Source organism: Cervus canadensis, chromosome 8 (assembly GCF_019320065.1).
Source record: "Cervus canadensis isolate Bull #8, Minnesota chromosome 8, ASM1932006v1, whole genome shotgun sequence".
Taxonomy (NCBI): Eukaryota; Metazoa; Chordata; class Mammalia; order Artiodactyla; family Cervidae; genus Cervus; species Cervus canadensis.
This window is the reverse complement of record NC_057393.1, coordinates 14,311,017-14,335,104: the sequence shown is the minus strand read 5'-3', so window position 1 is coordinate 14,335,104 and position 24,088 is coordinate 14,311,017.

Sequence of the window (24,088 nt, the reverse complement as noted above, 5' to 3'; positions counted from 1 at the left end):
AATGAACTAGAAAAAAAGAAGAGCAAATAAAACACAGAGCTAGCAAAAGTTAGGAAATAGTAAAGATTACAGTAGAGATAAAATAGACAACTAGAAAAACAATAGGAAGAAATAGTACAACCTAAAGTTAATTTTTTTAAATCAGCAAAATTGACAAACTTTAGCTAGAATGAAAATGGAAAAGAGAGAACACTTGATTACTAAAATCAGAAATAAAGTGAAGACATTATTACTGAATTCAAAAGTAAAAAAGGATTACATAGTGAATTGTTGTATGCCCCAAAACAGACAATGAAAAACCCCCCAAAAAGAAAAAGTATAGAAAACAATTCCATTTATAATGACATCAAAAAGAATAAAATGCTTAGAAATTAATATTAAAATTTCATTACTATTCAAAGCAATCTGGGCTTCCCTGATGGCTCAGCAGGTAAAGAATCCACCTGCAGTGCAGAAGACGCAGGAGACATGGGTTTGATCCCTGGGTCAGGAAGATCCCATGAAGGAGGAAATGGCAACCCTCTCCAGTATTCTTACCTGAAAAGTCCCATGGACAGAGGAGCCTGATGGGCTACAGTCCAAAGGGTCGCAAAGAGTTGGACATGACTGAGCATGCATGCAAAAAAATTTACAGATTCAGTACAATCTCTATTAAAATTCCAATCCCAATGACGTTTTTAATAGAAATAGAAAAATTCACCCTAAGGTTTATGTAGCATCTCAAAGGGATCAGAAATAGCCAAAACAACCTTGAAAAAGAACAAAAATGGAGGATTTACACTTCTGATTTCAAAACTTACTGCATAACTCATCATAAAAATGTAGTACAGGCATAAAAACAGACCAGTGGAATAGACTTGAGAGGCCAGAAATAAATGCTCACATATGCAGACAAATTCTTTTTGACAATAGCATCAAGACCATTATGGGAAAGGACAGTCTTTTCAAGAAATGGTGCTGGGAAAACAGTAGATTCACTTGCAAAAAGATTCAAGTTAGACCTTTAACTAAAACCATATTCAAAAATCAACTCAAAATGGGGCAAAAGCCTCATGACATTCGATTTGGCAATGATTTCTTAAGTATGGCACCAAAGGAATGGGCAACAAAAGAAAAAAATAGACAAATCAGAGTTTATGAACATTAGAAACTTTTGTGCATCAAAAGACACAATCAATAGAGTGAAAAGGCAGCCCACAGAATGGGAAAAAATACATGCAAGCCATAGTTCTGATAAGGGATTAACATCCAAAATACATAGAGGACTTCTAAAACTCAGTAACAAAAAAGTCCCAATTTTTAACACTAGGAAAATATTTGAACAGACATTTCTCCAAATAAGATACTAAATGACCAATAAGCACATTATTGCTCAATATCACTACCCTTTGGGGAAGTGTAAATAAAACCACAGTGAGATCTCACTTCATATTCATTATAATGACTGCTATAACAACACAAACAGAAACTAGCAAGTATTGGCGAGGATGTGGAGAAATTGGAATCCGTGTCTACTGTTACTGAGAAGGGAAATGGTGCAGCTGCTGTTGAAAATAGTACAGCGGTTCCTCAAAAAAGTAACAGAAAAATAGAATTATCCAGCAGTTCCATTTCTAGGTATACCCAAAAGAACTGAAAGCAGCGTCTTCAAGACAGATTTATACACCCAAGCTCTTAGAAGCATTATTCACAATAGCTGAATCTGTGCCCCACAGGTTAAAAAACCCATCCTGAAACCATGCCCCATAGGGTCAGCAGAAACTGCTGACTGACAGAAATTCCTGAGCTTGTCTTACAGAACAGCAGGTAAAACAGCTTGTTAAAAATGCCTCTAAGCTCATACAACTCAATACCAGAAAAACAAACAACCCAATCAAAAAGTGGGCAAAAGACCTAAACAGATATTTCTCCAAAGAAGACATGTGTGTGCAGGTCGCTCAATCATGTCCAGCTCTTTGTGACCCCATAGACTGTAGCCCGCCAGGCTCCTCTGTCCATGGGGATTCTCCAGGCAAGAAAACTGGAGTGGCGTGCCATTCCCTTCTCCAGGGACCTTCCCAACCCAAGGATTGAACCTGGATCTCCTGCATTGCAAGTGGATTCTTTACCATCTGAACCACCAGGGAAGCCACAAAGAAGAAATACAGATGGCTAATAAAAACATGAAAAGATGCTCAATATCACTGATTATTAGAGAAATGCAAATCAAAACTAAAATGAGATATCACCTCATACTGGTCAGAATGGCCATCATCAAAAAATCCACAACCAATAAATGCTAGAGGTGTGGAGAAAAGAGAACCTTCTTGCACTGCTGCTGAGAATGTAAATTGAAATAGCCACTATGAAAGACAGTATGGAAATTCCTTTAAAAAACCTAGGAATAAAACTACCATATGACCCAGCAATCCCATGACTAGGCATATACCCTGTGGAAACCAAAACTGAAAAAGACCCATGTACCCCAACGTCCACTGCACAACTATTTTACAATAGCTAGGACATGGAAGCAACCTGGATGTCCATCGAAAGATGAATGGATAAAGAATTTGCGGTATGTATATACAATGGGATATTACTCAGCCATAAAAAGGAACGCATTTGAGTCAGTTCTAATGAGATGGATGAATGTATAGCCTATTATACAGAGTGAAGTAACTCAGAAGGAGAAAACAAATATCATATGTTAATGCATATACATGGAATCTAGAAGGATGGTACTGATGAACCTATTTCCAGGGCAGCAATGGATATGCAGACATAGAGAACAGACTTATGGAAATAGGCAGAGGGGAAGAAGGAGAGGGTGGGATGAATGGAGAGAGTAGCATGGGAACATATACACCACCATAGGTAAAACAGAATGCTACATGACTCAGTAAACTCAAACCTGTGCTCTGTAACAACCTAAAGGCTAGGAAAGGGTGGAGGTGGGAGGGAGGTTCAAGAGAGAGGGCTCATATGTATACCTATGGCTGATTCATGTTGATGTGTGGCAGGAACCAACACAATACTGTAAAACAATTATCCTTCAATTAAAAATAAATAAATAAATAAAAAATACCTCCCCTAGTAACCTGCCTTTATTGACCAGGCTCACCTTAACTATTTGTTAACTCATTAACCACCTCTATAGATAATGCCTCTGATATATAGGTCACTATAGTAATGCTGGAGATTAAGTTGTTTTCCAGGAACTTGATGTTGGCTCCAAACCTACCAAGACTGGTCATGACCAGACACTAAAACTGGGCCTGCTCAGTTGTCTGATAAAAACCTGTTGACATCAGAGGCTGAAAAGTCCACCCTCAGATCACACTAAGGGCCTCGATTTTTGAACACACATGAATGAACAAGCATGTAACTCATATACCTGCATAGAACACTGATTACCTTACCTTTTCCCTACCACCAATCACATTTCCTCATGCCTAATAACCTGCTTCTTTATCTCATAAATATCTCAAGCCCCTTGCCTTTGGGGAGGCAGATTTGAGAACTCTTATGTCCCCTTATGTGGCTGCCTTGTGAATAAATCCTTTCTCTGCTGCAAACCTCGGTGTCTTGGTGTTTTGGCTTGCTGTGCACCGGGCAAATAAACCCAGTTCAATAACAGAAGCAGACTAGGTGTCCACCAACTGACAAATGAATAAACAACCTGTGGCATATACATACAATGGAATATTCAGTTCAGTTCAGTCGCTCAGTCATGTCCGACTCTTTACGACCCCATGAACCGCAGCATGCCAGGCCTCCCTGTCCATCACCAACTCCTGGGGTCCACCCAAACCCATGTCCATTGAGTCGGTGATGCCATCCAACCATTTCATCCTCTGTCATCCCCTTCTCCTCCTGCCCTCAATATTTCCCAGCATCAGGGTCTTTTCCAGTGAGATAACTCTTTGCATCAGGTGGCCAAAGTACTGGAGTTTCAGCTTCAACATCAGTCCTTCCAATGAACACCCAGGACTGACCTCCTTTAGGATGAACTGGCTGGATCTCCTTGCAGTCCAAGGGACTCTCAAGAGTCTCCTCCAACACCACAGTTCAAAAGCATTAATTCTTCGGTGCTCAGCTTTCTTTAGAGTCCAACTCTCACATTCATACATGACCACTGGAAAAACCATAGCCTTGACTAGACAGACCTTTGTTGACAAAGTAATGTCTCTGCTTTTTAATATGCTGTCTAGGTTGGTCATAACTTTCCTTCCAAGGAGCAAGTATCTTTTAATTTCATGGCTGCAATCACCATCTACAGTGATTTTGGAGCCCAGAAAAATAAAATCAGCCACTGTTTCCACTGTTTCCCCATCTATTTGCCATGAAGTGATGGGACCGGATGCCATGATCTTAGCTTTCTGAATGTTGAGCTTTAAGCCAACTTTTTCACTCTCCTCTTTCACTTTCATCAAGAGGCTCTTTAGTTCTTCTTCACTTTCTGCCATAAAGGTGGTGTCATCTACATATCTGAGGTTATTGATATTTCTCCTGGCAATCTTGATTCTAGCTTGTGCTTCCTCCAGCCCAAGGTTTCTCATGATGTAGTGTGCATATAAGATAAATAAGCAGGATATCATACAGCCTTGAAAAGGAAGGAAATTCTGACATATGGTACAATATTGATGAACCTTGAGGATATGCCAACTGAAATAAACCAATCACTAACACTGTATAATTCCACTTATAAGAGGTACCTACATAATCAGCTTATAGAAGCAAAAAGTAAAATGATGTTTACCAGGGACAAGAAGAGGAAGGAATGGGAAGTTGCTGTTTAATGGGCATAGAGTTTCAATGTGATAAAACAAAAAGAGTTCTAGAGATGGAGTTCATATTGTTAACACCACTGAAATGGATACTTAAAAACTGTAAAGATGGTAAATTTTGTTATATATATTTTTACACAATAAAAAAATTGGGAAAAATAAACCCTCCAAAAAAAAAAAAAAAGACAAAACCAAGCATTAGCAAGGATTCAGAGAAACCAGATCACTCTAACACTGCTGGAAATGTAAAATGGTACAATAACTCTGGAAAACAGTTACACAATTTCTTATAAAAATAAACATTCAGCTATCATACAATCCAGCAATTGTACTCTCGGCATTTTTATCCTAGAGAACTTGAAACATGTTCACACAAAAACCTATACATAAATGTTCACGGCAGTCATATTTGTGATAGCTAAAAACTGAAAACAATCCATATGTCATTCAACAAGTGAATGGTTAAATGCTCTGTGATACATCAGTACCATGGAATATTACTCAGCCATGAAAACGAACAAACTCTTGATACACATCGACTTGGATGAATCTGCAGGGAATTATGCTAAGTGAAAAAAGCCAATCCTAAAAGGTTACATGTGTATGATTCCATTTATATAACATCCTTGAAATGACAAAATTACAGAAGTGACTACAGATTAGTGGTTGCAAGGAGTTAGTGGCCAGGGGAGGAGGAATGTGGCTATAAAAGGACAACAGAAGAGAACTCCCAGATGTACAAGCTGAAATTAGAAAAGGCAGAGGAATCAGAGACCAAATTGCCAACAAACGCTAGATCACTGAAAAAGCAAGGGAATTCCAAAAAAAAACACATCTACTTCTGCTTCATTGACTATGCCAAAGCCTTTGACGGCATGGATCACAACAAACTGTGGAATATTCTTAAAGAGATGGGAATACCAGACCACCTGAGCTGCCTCCTGAGAAAGCTGTATGCAGGACAAGAAGCAACAGTTAAAAATGGACATGAAACAACGAACTGGTTTCAAATTGGGAAAGGAGTATGTCAAGGCTGTATGTTGTCACCCTGCTTATTTAACTAATAGTCAGAATACATCATGCGAAATGCCAGGCTGGATAAAGCACAAGCTAGAATCAAGACTGCCAGGAGAAATATCAACAACCTCAGATATGCAGATGATATCATTTTAATGGCAGAAAGTAAAGAGGAACCAAAGAGCCTCTTGATGAATGTGAAAAAGGAGAGTGAAAAAAACTGGCTTAAAACTCAATATTTAAAAAAACTAAGATCATGGCATCTGGTCCTATCACTTCTTGGCATTTAGATGGGTAAAATGTGGAAAAAGTGTCAGATTTCACTTTCTTGGGCTCCAAAATCAATGCAGATGGTGACTGCAGCCACGAAATTAAAAGCTGCTTGTTCCTTGGAAGAATAACTGTGACAAACCTAGACAGTATATTCAAAAGCAGAGACATCACTTTGCTGACAAAAGTCTGTGTAGTCAAAGCTATGGTTTTTTCCAGTAGTCATGTATGGATGTGAGAGCTGGACCATAAAGAAGGCTGAGCGCTAAAGAATTGACACTTTCAAAATGTGGTATTGGCAATCCCTATCAAGCTACCAACAGTATTATTCAGAAGACTAGAACAAATAATTTCACAATTTGTATGGAAATACAAAAAAACCTCGAATACCCAAAGCAATCTTGAGAAAGAAGAATGGAACTGGAGGAGTCAACCTGCCTAACTTCAGACTATACTACAAAGCTACAGTCATCAAGACAGCACAGACAGAAATACAGATCAATGGAACAAAATAGAAAGCCCAGAGATAAATCCATGCACCTATGGACACCTTATCTTTGACAAAGGAGGCAAGAATATACAATGGAGAAAAGACAATCTCTTTCACAAGTGGTGCTGGGAAAACTGGTCAACCACTTGTAAAAGAATGAAACTAGAACACTTTCTAACACCATACACAAAAATAAACTCAGAATGGATTAAAGATCTAAATGTAAGACCAGAAACTATAAAACTCCTAGAGGAAAACATAGGCAAAACACTCTCTGACATAAATCACAGAAGGATCCTCTATGACCCACCTCCCAGAGTAATGGAAATAAAAGCAAAAATAAACAAATGGGACCTAATTAACCTTAAAAGGTTTTTACACAACAAAGGAAACTCTAAGTAAGGTGAAAAGACAGCCTTCAGAATGGGAGAAAATAATAGCAAATGAAGCAACTGACAAAGAATTAATCTCAAAAATATACAAGCAGCTCCTGCAGCTCAATTCCAGAAAAATAAACAACCCAATCAAAAAATGGGCCAAAGAACTAAACAGACATTTCTCCAAAGAAGACATACAGATGGCTAACAAACACATGAAAAGATGCTCAACATCACTCGTTATCAGAGAAATACAAATCAAAACCACAATGACGTACCATCTCACACCAGTCAGAATGGCTGCTATCCAAAAGTCTACGAAGAAAAAATGCTGGAGAGAGTGCAGAGAAAAGGGAATCCTCTTACCCTGCTGGTGGGAATGCAAACTAGTACAACCACTATGGAGAACAGTGGGGAGATTCCTTAAAAAACTGGAAATAGAACTGCCATACGACCTAGCAACACCACTGCTGGGCATACACACCGAGGAAACCAGAATCGTAAGAGACACATGTACCCCAGTGTTCACTGCAGCACTGTTTACAATAGCCAGGACATGAAAGCAACCTAGGTGTCCATCGGCAGATGAATGGATAAGAAATGGAAAAGATAAGAAATATACACAATGGAATATTACTCAGCTATTAAAAAGAATTCATTTGAATCAGTTCTAATGAGGTGGATGAAACTGGAGCCTATTATACAGAGCGAAGTAAGTCAGAAAGAAAAACACCAATACAGTATACTAACACATACATATAGAATTTAGAAAGATGGTAACGATGACCCTATATGCGAGACAGCAAAAGAGACACAAAGAACAGACTTTCAGACTGTGGGAGAAGGCAAGGGTGGGATGATTTGAGGTGGGATGATGAACAGCATTGAAACATGTATATTATCATATGTGAAATAGATCACCAGTCTAGGTTCAATGCATGAGACAGGGCACTCAGAGTTGGTGCACTGGGATGACCCTGAGGGATGGGATGGGGAGGGAGGTGGGAGGAGGGTTCAGGATGAGGAACACATGTACACCTGTGTACATTCATGTCAATGTATGGCAAAAACCACTACAATATTGTAAAGTAATTAGCCTCCGATTAAAATAAATTAATTATTTTTTAAAAAATGTTGTGTTGGACAAGACTCCTGAGAGTCCCTTGCACCAGGAGATCAAACCAGTCAATCCTAAAGGAAATCAGTCCTAAATACTCATTGCAAGGACTGATGCTGAAGCTCTAATCCACCTGATGCAAAGAGAGGACTCATTGGAAAAGACCCTGATATTGGGGAAAACTGAGGGCAAGAGGAGAAGGGGACAACAGAGGATGAGATGGTTGGATGGCATCACTGACCCAAAGGACATGAGTTTGAGCAGACTCAAGGAGATGGTATTGGACAAAGAAGACTGGTGTGCTACAGTTAATGGAGTCACAAAGAGTTGGACACAACTTAGTGACTGAACAATGACAACAACAAATTGAGAGTCTTCTATATTTTGACTGTATCAATGTCAATATCCTGATTGTGATACTACAGTACAGTTATGCAAGATGTACTATTGAAGGAAACTAGGTAACAGATACCTGGGGATTAGGTATCTCAGCATTATTCTTTGCAACTGCATATGAATCTATAATTACCTCAAAATAAAAAATTTGATTAAAAATAGTTATTTTTTCACTTTAAAGTGTTACTTATATTAACATTTAGTGGGTGTGTTATTTTTAATGGAATGAAATAAATATTTTTCAATTTAAGTTTTAATTTCTAATAGAGTAAATGTTAATAAGTATAACCCACTTAACAAAAAGCTCTTTGGGTCCTCAATAATTTTTAAAAATGGACAGTTTTAGAACTGCTCCTGTGCCCTATAGCTAATATTAATAGATTCAGATTTCTCCATTCATGGCATAGTGATTTTTTAACTTGGAACTCAGGTGATTTCAAAGATTTAAGAAACAGAGAGTAATTGATATGTAAGGTCTTTCCAACCTTGATTATCTATATAACAGCTGCCAACAGTAAGCCAACCAAGGCAACACGCCGGAAGTGTACACAATACGCATGAACTTCACCTTGAGTAGATAACACGGAATACAAAGGCTAACAAATTTCAACCAGGTGATACTGTTTTCGTGATGATTGTATTGCCTTGAAGTTTGTTTCACAGCCTAATAGTTCTTTCAAGAATTAGTGTTACAGAAATTTGTGATTTTTTTTTTTACTTTCCCGTATAATTTTATTTATTTATTCTTTCATTGCAATATTTTTATTGTAGTAAAATGTATATAACATAAAACTTGCTATTTTTTTAATTGGAGGAAAACTGCTTTACAATGTTGTGTTGGCTTCTGCAAATCAGCCATGATTATACATATACCCCCTCTCTCTCAAGCTTCCCCCCATCTCCCCATCCTGCCTCTCTAGGTCATCACAGAGCACCAGTCTGGGCTCCCTGTGTTATATAGCAACTTTCCGTATGAGAAGTAAGAGGAAAGGAAGGTTAGGAGTGGTCACGTCTCTAACAAAATCCTGAAGTGATACAGTGCCTAGAACAAAACATCTCTGCTTGAATTATCTGTTAGAGACCTCGACTTCTAATTTTAAAATAGAAGGAGAAGAAGAAGAACTAATATTGAATCTAGCAAAGAATCCAGTTTGGAAGAAACAACATTTTTAAGCAAATTGGTCAAGGTTTTCTGGCACTGTCTGTATGATGTTAATACATTATTATTATTATGGATATTCAAGATGAAATCCACAGTTATTGTACTGCCTGAAACTTTGACATGTATCTGGATAACAGTTATCTTTTCTATAGATTTTGTACAGAAAGGGCAAGTCACTATACTCAAGCTTATGAGAAACCTAACAATCGGTAGCAACTAATTAATCTACTTCTATAAACCATATTCCAGGCTATATTTTAAAACAGCACTCCCTTACTAATGTGCACATGGTGTTTCTCTCATCTGAACTTTAGGTAAAATATAATGGTATTTCGTGGGTTTTCTTCAGGTTTAAATGAACTCCAAGCATTATTTAGCTTTTACATTACTACTAACCTCAAAAAAGGGTCAGATGGTATTGAAAAGGAATTTAAGCTCTTCTTCCGGAAGAATTTTTTCCCCCTTCAATCACTGTGGCCTCATCAAAATACTGCAAACTGTTCACACTGGCCTATCTTAATTACAGTTTGTGTTCTCAACAAAATATGCATATTAAAATCAAACACTGTTGAATATCATTTGTTGAATACCTACTATGTTACAGGACACAGTGTGCGTGAGCAGTCACTCAGTCGTGTCCAACTCTTTGCAACCCCATGGGCCACCCAGCCAGGCTCTTCCATCCATAGAAATTTTCCAGGCAAGAACACTGGAGCGGGTTTCTATTTCCTACTCCAGGGGATTTTCCCGACCCAGGAATTGAACTGGCAACTCTTGCGTCTCCTACATTGGCAGGCAGATCCTTTACCACTCTGCCACCTGCGAAGCCCTACAGCATATTACATTGTCTCATTTAATCCTCACAACAAACCTACAGAGGAGGGGAATAAATCTTATAACATTTCCACTATGAAGAGAAATATATGACTAATGGGTAAAAGTGAGAAAATTTACCCCACAGTAAAAACAAAAATCAAAAAACTTTCTTGACTATAAATTTGAAGTATCGTTAGTAAAAAAGGTAAGTCTGAGACACTAAAGATCCTGCATGGTGGGTCTCCTGCTCAGCTAACACAGAATTCCCATTGGGAATTTTCTCACCAGTGAAAAGAATCTCACCAGAGAGAAAACTTACATTTGGAGGGTCATAGTGAGGAACTCATCCCAGGTCTAGGCTGGATACTGCACTAGAATCGTAGGAGCACAGACTGAGTCAGAAAGTCCTAGTGCAAACACCAGAACAGCCACGTATTAGCTTCATACATTAGCTTCCCTCCTTCAGTCTCTGTCACCTCTACCAAAAAATGGAGATAATAATGGCCACTTTGTACGTTTGTTGTGAGCATTAAATGAGATGTAATGCCCTGTAATGCACTGTAACATACAGATACTTCACAAATGATATCTACTTAGCAGGCCCTTTTGTAGAACTCATAGGTCTCTGTTGGAAAGAGAGTGTATGATCAATAGGCTTTAAGTTAAGCAACTGGGGAATTCACTAGATAATGTGACCCATAAATGGAGATGACTTTGTGAGCCCCAGAAGGGAAGTTGTCATTATTATAATACACAATCCTTCTGCAATTCAGGGATTCTTACCCCTCCTCTCATTTAAAACTTGTACTGACTCACACCCTTATTGTCTCTAATCCATCACTTTCTACTCTTTTGAACACCCACTCTTTTCTACTCTGCTTCACAATGTTGTGGCCAAGAGTTTATAAACTACAGTCTCCTATTAATTTCTACAATAGGACATAATGGGAGGAGAACAGAAGGCAAAAGGTAGGGGGGAAGTTCTCTCTTCCCTTTTCACTGTCTTTCTTCTCTCTTACTCTCCTCTCTCCTGACAGCAAGTTAAGTAGCTCTGTCCTTTGGGGATTGTAGCTCCTACACCAAGGCCCCTACTCTATCCTACTCACGGTCCTAACCACCTGCCACATGGCTCCTTTTGGGCACTCCTGGTTTCTACTACCACAGTTCCATGGGGTTGAAACCTCTAACTGTGGTACCAATACCAGGTTATCTCAAAAGAAACCCATTGCTTTTCAGCCCTCCAGCGGGGTGTAACCAGTTTCCTCCTGCTGAAACTATAGAAAAGTTTCTGTAGAAGCCCAAAGCCCTTGTTGTGGCCCCAAGATCCTACATGATTGTATCCCTATCTACCTCCCAAGGCTCATCTATTGATCATCTTTCTCTGACTCTCTAAGGCCTTTTTAATCAACTTCTTCAAATACTCCAGTCTCCATCATGCCTCATTATCTTCACCCATATCGTTCCTTCTACCTGAAATATTCTTCCTTACATTGTTCACCTGGGCAATGTTTTTTTTTTTTTTCTTCTGGGCAATGTTTATTCATCCTTCAGATCTCAGCTTAAACATCACTTTCTCAAAGAGGTCTTTCTTGCGATCCCAAATCAAATCAGATTTTACCTTCTCACAGCACTCATGCTCCTCCTTCATAACAATTATGACAATTGTGTTCGTATAATCTCTTGTTTACTTATTTGCTCAATATTGTCTTCCTTTTATCAACTTTAAGGGACACAAGAACAGACTAGGTCTGTTCTCTGCTTTATACTTATTATGCATCAAATAAAGTAAATATTCAATAAGTCTTTGTTAAATAATAATAAGTATCCTTTACTCATACTTAGAAAATGGTAAACAAAACATCTTCACAGCATTATCTCCTTTGATCTTTACAATAGCTTTGTGAGGTTAAATCAGGCAGATATGAGAAAAGAATGAGCCCCAGTTTCCAAGAGATGGAAGCCAACGTGTAGCTCAGTCAACCTGAAATGACCCAAATCTGACCAGACAGAGCTGTGGAATACTCCAGAATGAAATAAACATAGAGGCCACCGGCACAGTTGAACACTTAAAGAAGAATAAAGAAAGTCTTTTTGCTCAATACTGAGAATCTAAAATGAAGAAGTAGAAACTGCTTGTTGACTACTCCCTACCTCAGGTCTCAGGGGAAAAAATTCTTATGAACCTGGGACTGTTTGCAGCGGACAGTGCATATAATTAGGGACAATGACCCTTCATCCTTCCTAGATCAGAGCCCAGGTGCTGAGAACTTCCTAAGGCCTCTTCTGGAAAGAGCCAGAAGTGTGGGCCCAGGCTCTGAGGCACCAACAGAAGGCTGTGGTTAGCTCTACAACTAAGTCCCTTACTAACAGAAAGTATCTTTACAAGAGAGCACTTTGCCAGGGTCCTCTCCCCTAGAGTAGTTATATCGAAATCAGAGGCTTCTCTTTTATAGTCTTATTTCCTCCTAAGGTCCAATTAGAATAGCAGGAATCTAACTATTATTACTTCAGCTGCTTCAACTCACTTAGAGGAACAAATTCAATAATTCAAAACACTTCTGACCAAGTTTCTCTTAGTGCCACAAGTATTTCTGATTCATTCAACATTTTAAACCACAACATGGAATATCTGATAGTATCTATAAAGCATCTACTAGAAATAGTGAGTTTAGCAAAGGTTAATATACAAAAATCAATTGTATTCCTATATACTGTCAACAAATCATCAGAAGTTAAAACTTTAAATATACCATTTACAATAGCATCAAAAGATATGAAATATGGATAAACATGGCAAAAGATGAGAAATATCTGTAAACTGAAAACTACTAAATACTGCTAAGAGAAACTAAAGAAGAACTAGATAAACGGAGAAGCATAGCTTGTTCATGGATTAGAAAATCCAATATATTTAGGATGTCAATTCTCCCCAAATTGACCTTCAGTTCAGTTCAGTTCAGTCACTCAGTCGTGTTCGACTCTTTGTGACCCCATGAACCACAGCACGCCAGACCTCCCTGTCCATCACCAACTCCTGGAGTCCACCCAAACCCATGTCCATCGAGTCAGTGATGCTATCCAACTGTCATCCCCTTCTCCTCCTGCCCTCAATCTTTCCCAGCATCAGGGTCTTTTCTAATGAGTCAGCTCTTCTCATCAAGTGGCCAAAGTATTGGAGTTTCAGCTTCAACATCAGTCCCTTCAATGAACACCCAGGACTGATCTCCTTTAGGATGGACTGGTTGGATCTCCTTACAGTCCAAGGGACTCTCAAGAGTCTTCTCTGACACCACAGTTCAAAAGCATCAATTCTTCGGTGCTCAGCTTTCTTTATAGTCCAACTCTCACATCCATTAAGATGGGGTCACACTTGATGGGGGGAAGGTGGCTCTGATGCGATGTGACTGGCATCCTTACAAGCAAAGGAGAAACAGAAAGAACACCATGCAAAATGGAAGCAGATTAGAGTGATTCATCTACATGTCCAAGAACTTCAAGGGTTACCTACAACACCAAAAACTAAGATAAAGGCATGGAACAGTCTCCCCTGGAGCCTGCAGAGAGAGCATAGCCCTGCTGACACAATCTCCTGGCCCCCAGAACCATTGCTGGCAAAGAAATGTCTCTGCTTTTTAATATGCTGTCTAGGTTGGTTATAACTTTCCTTCCAAGGAGCAAGCATCTTTTAATTTCATGGCTGCAATCACCATCTGCAGTGATTTTGGAGCCCTATGTAGGTTCAAAGTAATCTCAGTTAAAATCGTTACAGAAGTTGACAAGCAGATTCTAAAATTTACATCAAAATGAAAAGTGGAAAAGATCTAGAATGAAAATAAAATGAAAAAGAAAGGAAAAAGACCTAGAATCATCAAAAGAAGAACAAAGCTGGAGGGTTAACACTAGCTTTTTTCAAGGCTTAAAAAGCTACAGTAATTAAGTCAGTATGATATTCGATGGACATGAGTTTGAGCAAGCTCCAGGAGTTGGTGATGGACAGGGAAACCTGTCCATGGGGTCGCAAGGAGTCGCAAAGAGTTCATGGGGTCGCAAAGAGTCAGACACGACTGAGCAACTGAACTGAACTGATGATATTGGCATAAAGACAGGCAAATTAACCAATAGCACAGAACAGAAATCACCCTTACACATACAAGTAACTGATTTTTGACAAAAGCAGTGTAGAGAAGGATAGACTTTTCCAACAAATAGTTGGAATGACTATTTATTTATTTATAAATAAACAAAAATTATTTATTTGTTTGCTTATTTTCATTGAAGTACAGTTGATTCACAATATTGTATTAGTTTCAGGTATACGAAACAGTGATTCAGGTATATATATACATATACATGTGTATACAGATATATTTTTTCAGATTCTTTTCCATTATAGGTTATTATAAGATACTAAATACAGTTCCCTGGGCTATACTGTAAGTCCTTGTTGCTTATCTATTTTATGTATATTAATTTATATATATTAACAAATGTTAATCCCATACTCCTAATTTATCCCTTCCTCACCTTCCTTTTCCCTTTGGTGACCATTTTCTATGTTTATGAGTCTGTTTCTATTTTATACATAGATTCATTTGTATTAGTTTTTAGATTCTACATGTAAATGATATATATTTGTCTTTCTCTGTTTACTTCACTGAATATGATATTCTCCAGGTCATCCATGTTGCTGCAAATGGCAAAATTTCATTCTTTTCTATGACTGAGTAATATCCTCTCATATATATGTTTATGTGTGTGTGTATATATATAAATATATATACATATTCTTACACCAGTTGTCTGTTGATGGACACTTTGGTTGTCTCCATGTCTTGCCTATTGTATAAGGTGGCTTAATGGAAAGCATCCATCAAACAGCTCTCCACATATCCATAAGAAAAAGGAAAATTAGGGATAGTACAGAAAAAGGTTACACACAAGATCTCATGTCTAACTAATAACAAGACCACAAAGGGTTTGTTTACTTTTGAAAAACATTACCCCTTAGGAAATAAGCTTGTCATTTTCTCTTATCAGTCCTGCAAGTGTATCACCTCAACTTCTATAGCAGTCATTCATTCTTTTTTCCATTATTTCAAGATATATTTATAGAGTGCTTACTACACAGGAATGAACAGGATAGACAGGGTCCCTTGTCACCTTTGGGGAAAGAGAAAGAGGCAAAAGAACAATAAAGAAACAATAAACAGTAATAAGTGCTAGGCAGAGAAGGAAAACTAGGATGTGTGATGGGAACCATGTGATTACATTAGACAGTGTGGTTAGGAAATGCCATTCTGAGGAGGTGATATTTATAGTTAAGTCTAAACCACAAAGAATCAACTAGCTGAAAATATTCCAAGGTGAGTGAGTAGTTAGCCCTAAGACAGGAACAAGCATACAAACCATAACCTACATTACCATTTTCCCATGTTTCAACTATTTTCTGAAAATTCAACTGAATTTTCTAAGGCCTTGAAGCTAGAGCAATGGCTATCAGAAAATACCTACAACACTGAGAAACTAGTGGCATACTAGAAAGAAAGAACTTGGGACTTAGAAGAACCACTGCTTCATGCATTCAACTAAAATTTGAGTATTTGTCTGCTAACAGACACTATGCTTCCCTGGTGGTTCAGATGGTAAAGAATTTGCCCAAAAGGCAGGAGACCTGGGTTCCATCCCTGGGTTGGGAAGATCCCCTGGAGAAGGAAATGGCAACCCACTCCAGTCTTCTTGCCTGGAGAATTCCGTGGACAGAGGAGCCTGGCAGGCTCCAGTCCATGGAGTCCAAAGAGTCAGACATGACTGAGCAACTAACACACACAGACACTATGCTTAACATTTAGACTATAACCACAAATAAAATATCAAATTAGCAGTTAGAAACCTATGGAACAAATGTTACAAAAGGAGTTAGAACTGAGTACCTCCGAGTACTCCAGACATCTGGAGACCGGGTACTCACTTAGGTTTAGGGTGTGAGGGAAGATTTCCCAGAAGTATTGTTTAATCAAAGATGTAAAGACAAGGACTTAAATCAATGTGGAAAGGGTTGGAAGAGGAAATGAAAGAGCATTACAGGTAGAAAGAGCATCACCTGGCCCAAGGTGAAAAAGGGCACAGACTGACTCTATCAGGACAGAAAATAGAAATGGAGCTGGAGACATTGGCAAGCACTGGGTTTTAAAAGCCTTGTATGTTAGAATTTATCCTGAAAACAATAGGAAGCTATTTAAGAACTTTAAGTAGAGAAGTGATATTACCAAATTTACACTTTATAGAAAGATCCCTGGCTGTAAAGAATATTTGGAGGAGGCAGGACTGGAAATAGGGGAAACATTTGGGAGGCTGTTGCAGAAATCTGGGGGGAAATTATGGCCTAAACTAAGACAGCAGGGAGGATGGAAAGATGGACTGAAAAGATATTTAGGAGATAGAATTGGGACTATTTGGTAACATATTGGATGCAGGAAGGGAATGAGATGAAACCCAAGTTTCTGACATGAACAACTGGGTGGACAAGTAATACCACCTACTAAGAAAGGAGGCCCAAAATGAGGATCAGCTTTTAGGGACAAAGAGTCTGAAATACTTTTGAGGCCTTCAAATGAAAGTATCAAAGATCAGCTGGACACTTGGGTTTATAGCCCCAGAGAGAGGCCTGACTGGCAGGATTAGAAATGGGAACTCACTTAAGAACCATCAATTCTTTTGAAGCTGGAGTCAAACAGAGCAACTATAAAAAAGATAACTTTGAGACAATCATAGAAGTTAAGGGAGCACTAGATGACACTAAGTTATTACTGTTAATTCTACTTAGGTATAGAAATGGCGGTTGTTTTTAAAAGCCTTTATGAAACAGATTTGACATATTTACAGGTGAAATGACAACATGCAAAATGTCAGTAACTATTGTAGCTGAGTGAAGGGCCCATGGGCATTAATTAAGCTGTTATCTCTACTTTTATGTTTGAAAACATCTGTATTAGTTCAGAGAAAAAAGTCATCTACCTACAGCGGAAACAGTAAGAATCGGGTAATAATTGCTCTGGGATGAGAAGCAAAGGGAAGCAAAAGGAGAGTGGGGTGAGTGGACACTGAAATTCTAAGGCATCTCATTATTTAAGAAAAAGCACAGGAAGAGGAGTCACCGAAGAGACCTGAAGACTGACAGAGACACGGCAGAAAGTCCAGAGCAGGTGAGGCCCCCGGAGTCAAGGAAGGACTGCGAGAAGGCAGGAAGAAGCAATGCATCAAACAGCACAGACGACTCAAGCACAGCGACTCAGCCAGGCCGCTGGCTGCACTCAGCGACCAGATAGTTGCAACGCCCTTTACCAAGTCAGTCCAGTACCATGGTGGACGCCGAAGCTGGATTCCAGTGAGCTGGGGAATAAGTGAGACATGATGAAATGGTAAAAAGGGTACAGATCGCTCTCAAGCAGCTGAGCTCTGAAGAGAGAAAAAGGGAGTGGTAGCTAAAACTTTTGGGGCCTGAGAAAGGGATTGTGGGTCTTGAGATAGAAAAGACTTGAGCCTGCTAAAAGGAAAGAAGAGGTGCCCTCCGTCACTCACTCATCATGAACTTGTACAAGTCATATCTGCAAAATGGGATAATAATTAGGACAACCCTTCAGGATTCAAACAAGGTAACATAAGGGAAGGTCTTCAGTAAACTGTCGGGTGTTATATATGTTACTATTATGAAGTAGGTAGATGACTACTATTAAATTTATAAAGTCCAAGCAGCCTTCCCATTCTCCTTTCTTCCTCTCTGTAAGCAAAAAACATTATATCTTAGCCAGTATAGAGGGAAAGAGAGATATCACCGCGAAATAGCTAGTGAAGATAATCAGGAAATAATACATGCCATTTTTCTTTTGGGCATGGACGAGGTTATGATTTATTCTGCAAAGCAAATGAATCAGCAACCATTTTCTATTAATGGTAAACAGGAAAAATATTTAAAGCCTAGAAATATGTAGCCAACAGATTGTACATATTACAAAGGCAAATGTTAATAATAAAGGAAGTAGAGTTCTATAAAAATTAAATAATGAAAATGGTATTCAGAAACCCATTAGCAAGGAACTATGATGCAAGGGAAAGTAGCACTTTCAGTGTAAGCAAAGACCTTTGCTTTTAAAATCCTTAATGAAGATGAGTCCAAAAAACAGTACTAAAAGCTATGGGAAAGTCTTGAAAATCAAACTGTTAAAAAAAAAAAAAAAATCCAGGCTGCTGTGTTGATGCCCATAATGGACCCTGAAGTCAATACCACGCATGTTAGTTAAATGGCTGCAAACCACCACTAAATGGATACGTGAAATACATTTTGTGTGTCTATTCTGGGGTTTTTTTTCCCTTGTTTAAATCAAAGCCTATTGCTAGAACTAAAGAATTTTGAAACTTCAGATTCTGGTTTAAAAGTGCAGCCAGTGGAGGTTTGCTCTGAGCTCCCTTTTGACTCTTGCTCTCTGTTCTTCCCTCTGCCAAATGCCTTTCTCTTCTTTCCTACTCTTTTTTCTCCTCATCTTCTGTATCCCCAGCAAAATTACTGCCAAGAACTTAACTGATTTCAGTCATTTAATTTTCTATCATAAGTGTTAAGTCCTCTTTTCCAAGAAGCACTTGTATAAGGAAGTCTCCATATTCTGGCAAGCAAAAGATTCTCTTTGGGGGAAAGGCAGCTCAAGACCTTGACATTGGGTCCCATGGGCTGCAGCACCCTGAGTGGATGCACAGGTTCAGTCTGGACGTGAAGCTCTCCTCTTGGCTCTCGGCTCACCAACCCAGATTTAATAAAATTGAGCATCAGATGCTTTATTTTTATGCTAAGGGTCCTCTACGCTGCCAGAAAACCACTGCAGTTGTCTTGAGGTCGAGAACCCTCTTGTCAATCCTACTGTTTTATATGTCATTGCAAATGTATTCGAGCTAACAGGGAGCTAATAGTATATAAATTCAAATCCCCTGTGGTTTTCTTATGAACAATAATCATTTGTTAGCTTAAACAAAATGTAGACCCTTTCTGAGATTTGCCATTCTGTGAAATTAACAGCTAAGACCTTTTTCCTGATAAGAAGTTTGCAATTGATGCTTAACTATGAATGCCAAGCCAGGATTTCTTACTGTCAAGTAATCATGACTACAATAAATGAAGACAGCATTATTTCTAACACACAGGTGATTTTACCTAGCAAGAGAACCAAGAGAGTATCCCAATTAACGAGCTGTTCAATCAATCATTCATCTATGCATTCATTCAGAAAATAACTTATTAAATACCTACTATACACTAGGCGCTGTGCTAAGCCAACAGAGATATAATAATAACAGCTAATATTTACTGAGCACTTTACAGTATAGGAGGGGTTTTCTAAGGGCTTTACAAACAACATCTCATTTAATCCTCACAAGGAAATATTGGCCTATGTCTCTAACATGTGCCAGATTAGAAGCAAGGGTAAAATAGAGGATCCTGGTCAGGGTCCCCACCTGCAGCATATCTTTCACTCCACAAGGAACCTTGCAGCCATCAGTATACACACCCCGGCTCAAACATTTGAGCTGTGCCCATCTTCCCTCTCTGCACACAGCAGATCCTCAGTTACCATAAAATCTCAGCGTGCACACCAGTGACACAGACCAGCTCTGGGAGAATGGGCCTGGGGAAAAGCCCAGTGAGTCCTGGAGGCTTGCTTAGATCTATCGGGGCAGGGAGCACTGGGATCTCAAGTACCGGAGTACGGTCTAGAAGAGGCGGACACAGACATGTGCCTTTAGCCCATGAACTGTTTGCCCACCAAGTGGGACACAGCTGGAAGGGAGTCAGAGCCGGATCCTCCAAAGCACTGCCCAGGGCAGGCGCCCCAGCTGCCTGGATTTAAAGGATAGTATCAATGTGGAAGGTGGGAGAGCGACCCTGGCTTTTTTAAGTCTTGGCATTTTGAAAATATTAAAGCACACAGTTTCCCCCTTTAGCTGTCTTCAGCTAATTCTCCTTTTTCTAATTGTACATCCATGTATGTTCACTAAAAAGCTGATGGTATCCAACCACTCTCAGCAACACCAACGGATCCTCTTTTTGTAGTCCCTAATAGGCTTTGGGCTGACACCGTATCATAAATTAATAAAGTACATATCAAAGCATGTAATCAAACTCTTATTGGCTACATGTTTTGGAAATATTTCATTTTTAATAACAAACTCATAAGCATAAGAATCTCTGATACCCCTCGCCCCCTGCCCCATGTACCCAAACCTTAGAACTTAGGGGAGGTCTTCAGTAAATATATTCCAGCAGAGGCTCTTAATCCATAGTTTATGAACCTTCTGAAACTGTATGTAAAACTGTTAAGTGTGTATGTGTATATTTCTAGGGAAAGGATCTATACCATTCATCAGGTTCTGAAATAAAACACAACTTCCAAACAACTAAGAATTTCTGTATTTCAGTGATACCCCCACAAATCTTTGTTCCTCTCTTATACAATTTTGATATGTGTATATTAATTTCTGTGTTGCTTGGGGAAACTACGAGGATTTCATTTTCAGTCATTCATGTCATTTCTACTGGGGATAATTAGAAGAAAAGGGAACTGAGAATAGTGACAGGAAATGCAGCAGTTGGCAAGACAGGAATAGAACTTTTCACAACATCTTGAGGGAAATAAAGAAGTTCAGGAAAAATAAATCTGCTTTTGCACTGCCCTCCCGTGTCTGTAGGGAGGATGGGCAGACAGTATTGCTACAGCTTGAAATCATCTGGGTCAAAGTTAAGGCTCTCAACTGGAGGATTTGAGAAATAGAGAAATAGTTTCTCTAATAGTTTCTCAAATAGTTCAACTATTTGAGAAATAGTTGAACCTCTCTGGGTTCAACTCCTCAACACTTCCAGGACATTTGGGGTTGAAAAATGAAGGTCTTATGAACAAAAAAACTTTCTGTATTTTCTAAAATAAAACAACATAGGCATAATTAATGGAATTTTACACATTTTAAGTTAGTAGAAATGGACACTGTTCTATTATTTTTCATCTACCTTTTTCCTGATTGGTAAGGAACATTTCTAGGATCTCCTTTCCTCAGAATTTCAACACAATATTCAGAAATCTGCATTGCTTCCTTGGAGATGCTCTGCATCCTGAGAGTCACTATTTCACAAACCACATAGAGGCGTTTCAGGTGTGGCGATGAGTCAGAGCTGTCCATTTCTGACCCGAGTTCCATTTCCTGGGTCTTACAGTGATGTGAAAAGCTGACTCATTGGAAAAGACCCTGATGCTAGGAAGGATTGAAGGCAAAATGAAAAGAGGGTGGCAGAGGATAAAGTGGTTAGATAACATCACCAACTTAATGAACATGAACTTGAGCAAACTCCAGGAGATAGTGGAGGACAGGGAAAGCTGGTGTGCTGCAGTCCATGGGGTCGCAAAGAGTCGGACATGACTTAGCAACTGAACAACACAGTGATCTCCGCACAAATCACAGAATAACCTGTGCACTTGAGATGGTACTGACTCTGGGTCAGCCTGTCACATAAATTACAGCTCCGGCATTCATCCATTATTTCCCAAATAAATCCTGGGCACCTTTTAATGTCATGCATTCTGCTAAGCATTGAGAATGCAACAGTGACCAAGACAGGCATGGCCTCATCCCTCACAGACTCTCCTATCTAGCTAGAGATATAAACTAATCATTAGAAGCAATTATCACAAAAGGAAAAGGGGGCAGCAGAGGATGAGATGGTTAGACAGCATCATCGACTCAATGGACATGAATCTGAGCAAACTCTGAGAGATGGTGAAGGCCAGGGTAGGCTGGTGTGCTGCAGTCCATGGAGTTGCAAAGAGTTGGACACGACTTAGCGACTGAACAACACAACAACAAAATAGAAAAGAATGGGTCAGAGAAGAGTTGGAAGCACGTGACAAACACCACTTAGAGCTACAATAATAATAATCAGTATTACTAGAATAATCTTGTAAGGGAGATATGGTAGACAGAAGGCCAGAGCAGTAAATCTGTGTAAGTCATGTTTAAAACCTGCAACTTTTTCTTGAGAGCAATAGAGAGGTGTTGAAAGACTTCAAGCAAGAGCCTGACAGGATGATTTGTATTTTAGGAAGATAACTTTGGGTATCTTGGAAACATAAAATGGGCCAAGACTGAAGACAGAGAAGCCAGTTACAAAGACAAAGGGAAGTAATGGCTGTCTAACTAAGGAAAGTGACAGGAGGGGTAGGAAGAAGAGAACTGATTTGCTGCAGAGTTACATCCTTCCATTGCTGATCTAAGGCCCAAGTTTTCTTGGCTTCAACTTTCTCTTTACTAGGAGTTTAGGGGAAGAATGTCACTCCTTCTCCAACATTTATTCACCTCTCTTCTCCATTCCCAAACCCATGATCTGATAAAACCAACACTGGAATAGAAATTCTCAAGCTCGTCCCCAAAACACTGTGCAGAAATAAATATACTGCAAACCATGATTTCATATAAGGAGACAAATAACTAAGTTTACTGGAGTCATACTGGATAGAAGAGATGAAAGCCACCAAGCAATTTCATCATTTCAAGTATCCAAAGTTATTCTGAAAATAAAGCTCTCACTCAAAGCTCAGAATTCTAAGGAAAAGTCAGCATTAATTTCAAAAATCATTGAATGTGAAAAACATTCAACTTTTGGGAAAGAAAAGAATATCCCTCACTAATTTGCCAAAGGTCATATAGAAGTCTTGAATATGCACATTAGTTGTACTAAAGTGAAAAAGAGTTACAAGATTCTGAAGAAAAGAGTGGCAAATAGAATATAACTGCATAGTATCCGTTATTATTAATATAAGATACATAAAATTTCCTTGGTGTTGTGTTTAGTGTGCTGACTTTATTGCTTTATTTTAGTGGAAGAAAAGTTTAAGGGCTTTCATTGTATGCTCACACCTCAGTATCTCTCATTTTATTTTTTCATATTATATTTTGAGCTCCTCTAGCACAAAAGCCTTTACAGAAGTTGAAGAAGGAATGCAGTTACAAAGCTAAAATGCCTCACCTCTAGGAATGCTTTCTTAATTGGCAAAGGAGTTATGAGTTTTGAAAGGATTTTCTCCAAGCAGAAAGTGGGGAAGGATGTCAGTTTTTTCCTAATGACTGATCAGAAACAGGTATTAAAGGAAGTAAGATTCTAAAGAGTATGCATTCAACAGAAGACAACGGCGTTAAAGTGGAAAGACTTGGAATGTCATGTAATTTCTGATCTTATCGGTAATATGTGTGTAAAGAACAGCTCCATCTGTGTACTTAAGGAAAATGAGTTTTTCATTGGCAAGTCTGTCCCTGGGAGAGAGGAAAACTAGGAATTTGGAGCACTCAAGCACTAGAAAGCAATCATGGAAATCTTTAAAATTATGATTTAGGTGGACAAGCTTCCACTTTGAAGGAATCATCAACTGCATTTATTTGATCACTAACTCTGCATGACCAAAAGAAGAAAAGAACCAGCGGCAAAAGAATGAAAGTCCAAATCATTTTCTTCTTAAACATGAAACACTTCATTCAAAAAGACTAACTATATTAAAATAATATCGATGCAAGAGGAGTTTATTTTTAACTAAATAAAAGTTAATGTATTCAGTTGCATACGGAAGAAGTACAGTTCATAAAATAAACCAA